This window comes from Anolis carolinensis, chromosome 2, assembly GCF_035594765.1.
Source record: "Anolis carolinensis isolate JA03-04 chromosome 2, rAnoCar3.1.pri, whole genome shotgun sequence".
Taxonomy (NCBI): Eukaryota; Metazoa; Chordata; class Lepidosauria; order Squamata; family Dactyloidae; genus Anolis; species Anolis carolinensis.
In genome coordinates this window covers 224,565,105-224,575,125 of record NC_085842.1, presented here as the reverse complement: position 1 = coordinate 224,575,125, position 10,021 = coordinate 224,565,105, and the positions used below count along the sequence as shown (strand labels likewise).

General features: G+C 39.2%; 1 long non-coding RNA gene across 1 annotated transcript; it reads right to left on the bottom strand.

Moving 5' to 3' along the window:
* Positions 1-1,332: 1,332 nt before the first annotated feature.
* On the bottom strand, positions 1,333-2,454 carry LOC134296563 (uncharacterized). The gene is made up of 2 exons (XR_010003356.1): positions 2,395-2,454; positions 1,333-2,261 (listed from the first exon to the last, which is right to left on the bottom strand). It is a non-coding gene; the product is annotated as an uncharacterized LOC134296563 (long non-coding RNA).
* Between the last annotated feature and the right edge of the window lie 7,567 nt (positions 2,455-10,021).

The window sequence follows — 10,021 nt, the reverse complement described above, 5'->3', positions numbered from 1 at the left end:
CTTCAATAATACTTCTCATTGCAGCAATTTCTCCAGAGTGATTCATAGACTTAAAACTGTGGGCCATATTATACAAGAGTATGTGTAGTGCTAGTTCCAACAATTTCATTCAACTGAGAGATATAGGGCAATGCATGCATATATGGTTTGTAAAGGATAGTTTAATTATAACCTTGCTACCATTTGTTCTCTGGACGGGTTTCAGTCAGTGGTCATCTTGTTTTTAATTCAACTGCTACAGTGGAAAATGAAATTGGCGTTATTTCATCAAAACAAACAATCAGATCTCTGTATTCTCTCTGAAACATTGGCCTTGTATGCAAATGATGCCAATTAGTGCTGCTACCATAGAGCTAAATAGCCGTTTATTTTTAATATATGATAATCTGATCATGAAGCGCATCATGATTACTTCTCTCAGATGATTTCTTCACTCAGCAGAGGGGGCTGCACTCATTCACTTCTTACATGCAATGAATCATCATTATTTGGTTTTTATGAAGCATCTCTTTTACAGCCCAAACACATTGCCATCAGAAATAACTCTTTCTATTTTTGGTAGAACTTTGCATTGTCTAAGATAGGGGAATGCAACTTCAGTTTATGCAAAGTTGCTTGCATTTTCATAATCACTGAGATATAGCTCGATTGCAATCCCATTTTACAGAGGAGGAACAAATGCTGAGATGAAATACCGTGTTTCCCCGAAAATAAGACCTCCCCAAAGAATAAGACCTAGCAGGGTTTTGGGGGGATTGCCAAATATAAGGCCTCCCCTGAAAGTAAGACCTAGCAGCTAAGGCTGCAGCAGAGTTCCATTGGGAAGCATGGCTGCAGGGCAGAAGCTGCACACATACATACACAGGAGGGAGGGAGGGAGGGAAAGTGCTTGCTTTCTGTGCCTCCCTCCCTCCCTCGCCTTGCCTGTCCCCCAGCCGAGGCTTGAAAACCTTCCGTGGCTGCTGCCTGCGCTGCCGTTTCTTCCTTCTCCGTCCTGGCCATGCTGGCCATGCCCTCTTCTTCCCAGAGGCTTCTGATTGGCTCCTGGAGCCAGGGCAAGGGAGGGTGGGAGGGAAGGAAGAGGGCTTTGCACTCGTCCCCAAGGCTTCAGCTTCTTAAAGGTACAGGACGCATTGGGATTCTCCTCTCATCCTTATTCCTATCCTATGCCATGAAACTGATTATTTTATACTATTATTCTATTGCCATATTATTATCATCATATTCTGTTACTATTATTATATCCCATTATTATATTATCCTATTAATATATTTTAAATCATTATATTATATTTTTCTATTATTATTATCTATATATATAAAATGATAAAGTTGTTTGCGCAGTGACTATAACAACAAAACTAAACATCCCAGAAATACGAAATTTGGCAACACAATGCAAAAGGCTTGCCTCCAGGTTACAACAACACAACCACACCACAAAACCACAATCCGGACCCACAAAACTCACAACAACGCATCATGCGATAACAACACAACTAAACGCCCCGGAAATACAAAACTTGGCAACACAATGCAAAAGCCTTGCCTCCCAGTTGTAACAACACAACCACACCACAAAACCACACAGGACCCACAAAACTCACAACAACGCATTGTGACTATAACAACACAACTAAACGCCCCAGAAATACGAAACTTGGCAACACAACGCAAAAGCCTTCCCTCCAGGTTGTAACAACACAACCACACCACAAAACCACAATCCGGACCCATAAAACTCACAACAACGCATCATGACTATAACAACACAACTAAACGCCCCAGAAATACAAAACTTGGCACACAACTAAACGCCCCAGAAATACAAAACTTGACAACACAACACAAAAGCCTTTTCTCCCGGTTGTAACAACACAACTACACCACAAAACCTCACAACTCACAACAACGCATTGTGACTATAACAAATACAAAATTTGACAACACAACTCATCCACCTCCCCAATCCCTACATTCACACTTGGTCTCCAAAAAAACAATTACAATAATAACAATGACAACAACAACAATAAGAATCAACACCATCACAGGCAAGAAACAGCCAGGCACTGAGGCTGAGAGGCCAGTCAGTGCTACACTGGGCCTCCAAAAAACAATACAGTCGCATCTAACTTATCCAACCTTCATGACCACAACAACAACAACAATAATAAACACCTACACAGGCAAAACAAAAAAAAGGACTATTGTACCACAATAAAAATATAAACCGCACTCAGCAGAATCAGACATTACAACTAACAACAAACCAAAGACAACAGGGATCTCAAGCAATTATCAATCAACACAAAAATTGAAGAAGGTAACAGACTTCAAATACTACTACTAATGTGAGTATAAAGAAGGTGGAGGTCACAGCATAAATACAACCTAATGTAAACTGACCAACACCACCAGACTAAGCCACAGCAACGCGTGGCCGGGCACAGCTAGTATCATTATATTATTATTCTATTATTATTCTATTATATTTTCATATTATTATATTATTATTCTGTTATTATTATATTCCATTTTATATTACCCTATTAATATATTTTATATCATTATATTCTATACTATTATTCTATTATATTATCATATTATTATTTTATTATTATTAGCATATTCTGTTATTATTATTATATTCCATTTTATATTATCCTATTAATATATTTTATATCATTCTATTCCATTCTATTATTCTATTATATTATCCTATTATTATTATATTATTATGCTATTCTGTTATTATATCCCATTATTATATTATCCTATTAATACCATATTATTATCATTTTCTGTTATTATTATATCCTATATTATATTATCTCATTAATATATTGTATATCATTATATTATTATTATATTATCATATTATTATTATAGTATATTATTCATCATTCATGACTACATTGAAACTAGAATAGAGAGAAATCAGCGTGGAAACCTTGTGAAACCTAAATTACAAGAGGTACCATAGATTGTTGCACATGTAAATAATGGTAGTAACAAGAAATTCTTGATAGGATTCATAGTTTGTCTGGTTATGCTGGTTTGTGATGACAACTACTTTACAGTATATAATAAATGTTCATTTTGTTGTTATAAATGTGAGCTCTTCTTCATGGAAACATAAGACATCCCCTGAAAATAAGACCTAGTGCATTTTTGGGAGCAAAAATTAATATAAGACCCTGTCTTATTATCAGGGAAACAGGGTAGTTGAAATCTAGGGATACACAATGTATTTAAAACTTGAGGGGAAAATAAAATAATAACTTTTTGAGAGTCTGGGAATATCACTCTTTCCAGTCTTTCAATAGACTTGAGAAATATATCCCTGTCCACTGAAGTCCACAATCGTAGTTTTCTGCTTTATCTGCACATCCATCTACTGGATGGAAGAAGGGCAAGGGCAAATAAGGAGGACCCTCACTAGTATATCTGGGCTGTGGCACAGGATGGTGAGCAGCCTGCTGCAATAAATCACTCTGACCATGAGGTCATGAGTTTGAGGCCAGCCCGTGGCGAGGTGAGCACCCGTCAATTAAAAAATAGAAAATAGCCCCTGCTCGTTGCTGACCTAGCAACCCGAAAGATAGTTGCATCTATCAAGTAGGAAATAAGGTACCATTTATAAAGTGGGGAGGCAAATTTAGCTAATTTGCGACGTTGGAATGAGGAAGTGCTGTCACAGTGGATGATGAAGCAGCTGTTCCCCCCTGTGGCCAGAATCGAACATCCCCTCAGGAGAAGGTTAAATTGCCTCTGTGTCTGTCTCTGTCTCGGTTCTATGTGTATATGGGCATTGAATGTTTGCCCTATATGTATATAATGTGATCTGCCCTGAGTCCCCTTCGGGGTGAGAAGGGCGGAATAGAAATACTGTAAATAAATAATATATCATGCTGCAGGATAGCTGGAAAACCTACATTGGGCAATCCTGCCTCCTATCCCCTTCTTCCCGAATGAGCACTATATCACTTCCATGGCCTCCGCTGCCTTGCCGCTTGGCTAGTTTCAACAGACTTGCTGCCTTGCTGCCCTGCTTCCTGTGTGAATTGGAACATCTGCATGGGGAACCTCCACAGCTCCCAATGTCTCGCCGCTCAACTATTTCAGTGGCCCCAAAGCCTCACTGCCTGGCCATTAGAACACCTGTGTGGGGATCCTTCACAGCTCCCACTGCCTCGCCACTTGGCTAGCTTCAACAGCCCCTGTTCTCTTGCTGCCCTGACTTCTGCGCAGATTGGAACACCTGTGTGGGGAGTCTCCATGGGCCCCACTGCTTTGCTGCTCAACTATTTCAGAGGCCCGCTGCCCGGCCATTAGCACACCTGTGCAGGAAACCTCAATGGCCCCCGCTGTCTTGCTGCCTTTCCTCCCGTGCGAATTGGAACACCTGTGTGGGGAGCCTCCATGGCCCCCACTGTTTTGTTGCTCCACTATTTCAGTGGCCTCACTGCCTGGCTGCCCCTCCTGATGCTTTCCTGGCCTTAGGACCATCTTTTCATCATCCCCATTAATTTTTTGAAAAATGTGGTGGGTAGTAATGGGGGTGGGGTGGAATTGGGGAACCCCGTCATTGCCCTTTAAGGGAGGGAGGAATCGGGAGAACTTGGCTGGACCTGGCTGGGCTTGAGAGAGGGATGGCTAATTGATTGATTCCATCTGAACTGGGGACTTGGACTTTATTTAAGAGGCTTCCATCTTTCATAGCGACTGTGCCATCTTCATTTATTAGCCTCAAGAGTATGATTTGGGGGGGGGGGGTAATATTATGTATGCAAAGCTGCTACTTGACGGAAAGTCTGTGAAATATATGAAGCATAACTATAACTAAAGATTGGTGCAATGTAGTATTGGTGTATTGGATTTATTATGCTTAATATGTTACTGTTTTTAATTTTTATGTAAACTGTTTAATGATTTTATGTTATGTTTTGACAGTTTGTATAATTGAGGTATTGAATGTTTTCCTAAATATATGATGTACACCACTCTAAGTCCCCTGAGGTGTGAGAAGAGTGTGATATAAATGAAGTAAATAAATAAATAAATATGTGAGCAGGAGTTAGAATAGTCACCAACCCATGCTACCATGGCACCAGCTATTGTAGCTGGTAGCAGGCAGTCCTCCTTATTTGGCATACACACCACTTTTCCAGCCTATTGGATGACAGACACTAAGCAAATGCTTATCCCTTGTCCATGGCAGGTAGTTGAGGGGAGAGTTAAGACTCCTTGGCATGCTTTTGTTGAAGGATAGGGCTTTGGAATGGCCTTTATAGATCATGGGAATGGGTAAGGAATCTACCCTTGAGACTGACTTGAGGATTTTACTCTTACTTATAAGGACTTGGATCTTAGATGGGAATACATCTAACTATTGAATTTCGAAATCAAACTAAAAATGTAGGTGACATATGACAAATGCACGTATGACAATGAAATAGGATTACTAAAGGATTCATTTCACTCAAAATCCCTAGCGTATCATAGAGATACTTGCATGGCAGCTGAAGTAAAACCATTTACAAAGGGGCTCACAATCTAATGTGGACCTGAATCTTATTTATAGTTCTATTATCTTATATATAGTTCTTGAGTAGGTAATTTAATTAAAGCAGTTTATATAGGTGTTGACTCCTCATTCAAGAATTGATTTGGTGGGCTTACTTACTTTATCAATAAAGGCAAAATATTGTGGAGCGGAGGGTTGCATGTGTGTAGATTCAGATTGACAAGTTAGGCCCAATTTACAGTGACCATTTAATACAGTTTGAAGCTACCTAGCTAGCTTCAAACTACGGTGGCCAGACAATAAACTCCCAAAGCCCTGTATCTGCAAAATAATAATAATAATAATAATAATAATAATAATAATAACAACAACAACAACAACAACAATAATAAATGTACATAATAGTTGCCCTTCCCCCACCCTCGGCCAAGGGGAAAAGTGCAACTACTTTGTGGTGAAAAATGGTAATTACTTTTGTCATGAAACTCAACCTCGAAACACTGACAATAATAGAAACAGAACCCAAGGGAAAGTCAAATGTCCAGATTAAAAGCCATATACCTCAATGTCAAGCACTGCGGTTGCGTTCACAAGTCAAGAGCAGTAGCCAAGTAGCAGTCCAAATTTCAAAAGGTAAATGAGGGACAAGGTTCCAAAGTCCAGGCATGGAAACAGAAATTACAAGCAGAAATCAGGTAATACATTGCAAACACTTAAATGCTGCTTTCACGGCTGATCCTGATTGTCAGCCTGATCGCTTCTGCTGAGCCTTTTCTTTCCTTAGTTTCACCAAGGAAGATGCAGTTAACTTTTCCTCAGCCTTTTCAACAGATGCCTCTTGTGCTTGGTCAGCAGGCTGAGTAGTTGTTACTTCTGCATTTGACTAAGTTGCTGTTCCTGGCTGGGCTCTAGTTCAGCATCTAAGCCCTCACTCTGCAAACCCTCGTCCATGCTATCCATGACAACTTTCCACCACAACAGAACAATCTACAGGGATAGATATCTCTATGAAAAGATATGCAGATTTCTTCTCATCTTTCTTTTTAAAGTACATATGATTCAATAATCTGTCCTTCTTGTAAATTATAATCGTACACTTAAAAGGATTGAACATTTTCATATATACACAAGAGTCCATGGTGTAGTTCAGGGGTCCTCAAACTTTTAAAGTGGAGGGCCGATTCACAGTCCCTCAGACTGTTGGGGCGCCGGAATATGATGAAATCGTCCAAAATTAGGATTATTGTTGTTGTGTGCCTTCAAGTCATTTCAGACTTAGCTCAACCCGAAGTCTAAAGTTTAGGACAGAGGCCAGGTCCATGACCTTGGAGGGCCGCATTCAGCCCATGGGCCTTAGTTTGGGGACCCCTGGTGTAGTTACTACTTCATTTTGCACAATAGCACACCAAGTAAATTTGTTTAGAATCAACAAATGGCACACTGCTAAATAATTTCTTTTACTGATTGCATGGCAGTATTTAGCAGTAGCTGAAGAGGGATACTAATGCATGGTATGAAAAAAGCTGGTTTTCTGGATAGCCTAATGAATTTAGTAAGAAAATAATAAAGTCATATGTTTGGTAAAACAGTAAAACATCCCCCCTCACCCAGTTCCAAGGAGTTAAGGTGGCAGGAGCCTTGTGAAAGTCAAAAAAACTATGAATATCTTAAACATTTGTGTATTCTAGAGAATCCTTTTCCACCAATAATCCCAGCATATCACTTTAAAACCAATTTCCCTCTGAACCACCTCCTCACTCCACTCCACTCCATCTGCTGTCCTTCTACTTCTCCATTGCTGTCCTGCCAACAATGTTAGGATTTCATTCCCTTTCCCTCCTTCCCATCACATAATGACGGGAAGGTAAGCCAGGTGAACAAAGAAATATAAAATCCAGATAAGGCTTTGAGATGAGGAAGGGAGAGGCAAAAGAAGGGATTTTATATGAGGATGAAGCCTCAAGGTGGGGAAAGGAGGGACAAAGCAAGGGATTTAAGATCTGGATGAGACTTTGTGGTAGAAAGAAGAAAGTGAGATACTAACACTGTTGGCAGGACAACAATGGTTTTCTTTGTCAATATTTTAATTTAAAATAATAAAAGCACACAAAAAAGCTTATAAATACATAAATATACACATATTTAGATAATGGCAGCCCAACAAACATGCATTTCTGCTTACAACTTTAAAACTACAACCGTATGTAAATTAGTTTTATAAGTGGATTTCCAACATCTTTTTTGTTGGGCTCTCTAAACATTTAACATTTTTTCTTCCACTTTCTATCCAGAAAATTGTTTGCTTCTGGTTGTTTTAACATTAACAAGTGAATATCCCAACATTTCTCCAAACCTATAAATAAAGTTGTTCCCTTTTACTTCTATATGTATTGATAAAATTGTTTCCATTTTTCTGAAAATATGCCCAATAATCTTTTTTTTTCAACAACATAGTTACTTTGTCTATTTCTATTATTCCCCACATCCTGACTGATCAGTCTGCTACAGTAGGTAGGTATCTGTATATGTGATGTTTCTCCTTTTATCTGTGTAACCAATATAGCTATTTACAAAACCCAGTATTGGAGTCTGTGTGTCTACTTTATTTTTGAAAGTGCCTGATACTCTATCCCACTGAAAATTGATTTAAAAAATGAACCCCCCAGAAAGGGGGTTTCTTAAGACTGATGGCCTAAAAATGATGAAAAGTAAGTTCCCCATTGCTGCCAATGGGCCGGATCTTCCCAGTTCTTTGAGTTGCCAGATCGAAAAACAGATTTTTTTTCCCATCCGAAATTGGGAGGCTCCTGAAAAATGGATCTAGGGGTCCACCGAAATCTGGATACCGCAAAGAGAATGGAGTTTAACCAAATTACACATTCCTAATGCATAGCACATTACAGTATGTGTACAACAAAGCATCTATTGTCACCAGCTACCTAAAATGTTATCATACTACTATAGTGGTCTCTTTATTTGTGCATTAGTTTATATGAAGTTGTGCCTGCATGTGATTTCCTTGCATATGTAGGGAATGAAGGATTGTAAATTATGTGGTTTTTCTCCCCCTAAAAATACTGTATAATGCCAGTGTGTTAGACTATGTGTCTGGAGACCAAGGCTCAATCATGGAAATCTAATGGGTGACCTTGGGCAAATCACATTCTCTTGTCATCAGAGGAAAACAAACAACTTCTCTCTGAAGAATCTTGCCAAGAAAACTCCATGATAGCATCAGAACTGAGAAGTGAGAAATGACATTAAGACACACAGCAATACCAACCAAGCCTGTTCAACCAATTTTATTGGGTCTATAATTCCAACATAAATTAGACTGATTTGAAGAGATCCAGACAGGAAAAATGAACCTATCTGGATCAAATTGATATACAGTAAAGTTATATGAACCCGTCTGGAGATTTGGATATCTCAGATAAATAAGGAATAACTAAAAAGGGTGTTACCAGGATGACCATATAAGGAACATTCCAGGCAGGTGTGACTTGGTGTAACTGGTTGCTAATTTATACTATAGCTCTCAATTATGAGTCTGCTAACTGGCAGCTTTAACATACAAACTTGGGCAAGACTTTCACCCCAATTTCCAGTGCTTGCAAGGAGGAATCATGTGAGGACATTTCTCCCACTCTTCTCATTCTTTCCTTAGGAGTGAAACTTACTATACTAGCTATATAGAACTGTTAAGTAATAGAGCTGTGTATGTGTGGAACAGGAAGGGGTTTGGTATGTAGAAGTCAAAGTTTATCTACACAGGCAGTTTAATCTGCTGTCAGTTCAAAGCAGTAATGCTTTGGACTGGTCTCAGATGTGGCCGCATACTATATCTCCAGCCTGCAGTGGCAGGGTCAAAACTAGCTCAGCCCTGCCAGAATATCATCTTAACTTTCCTGTTGCTGTTGCCCCTCTCAAATGGCCACAGAGTTCCATGAGAGCTTGTTACCATCGTGGGTGCCCTGCAGTGACATAACAACCAGTTGTCCATTGCATTTGGTTTGGTTTCTATATTCAATAATCTAACCCTAGTTTTCTTCTTTTTCTTCTTTATATCCACCTTTGTCTGTATCCGTACAGTATTAAGCACTCAGCTAGCTGAAGTCAGATGGAAACAGGTGAAGAGTCTAAGAATGCCAAGGTCAATACTGGGGAACCTTTAATGCTAGCAAAATATATACCAGAAACATTTTGCTTGGGCTGAACTAAGGTGAAGAACTCTATACCAGCATCTGGAGTTCAAAAGTTTGTGAAGTAGATATGATTGTAAATAGTACAGAACATAAAGCATGAATTCAAGCATGTACGGGAGGTCAAGAAAAATGCACACAGTGCTGCTCAAGATGATTTTGAATTCGCATAGCTGAAAGTCTTCAGAATTGAAAGCTTCTGATTCCCCATAGTTCTAGCAGGATTTTTAAAGCTGTTTCTGAAGTCTTTCTCTGAACGGATCTTCAGATTCCAAAGAATTCTTGGTTG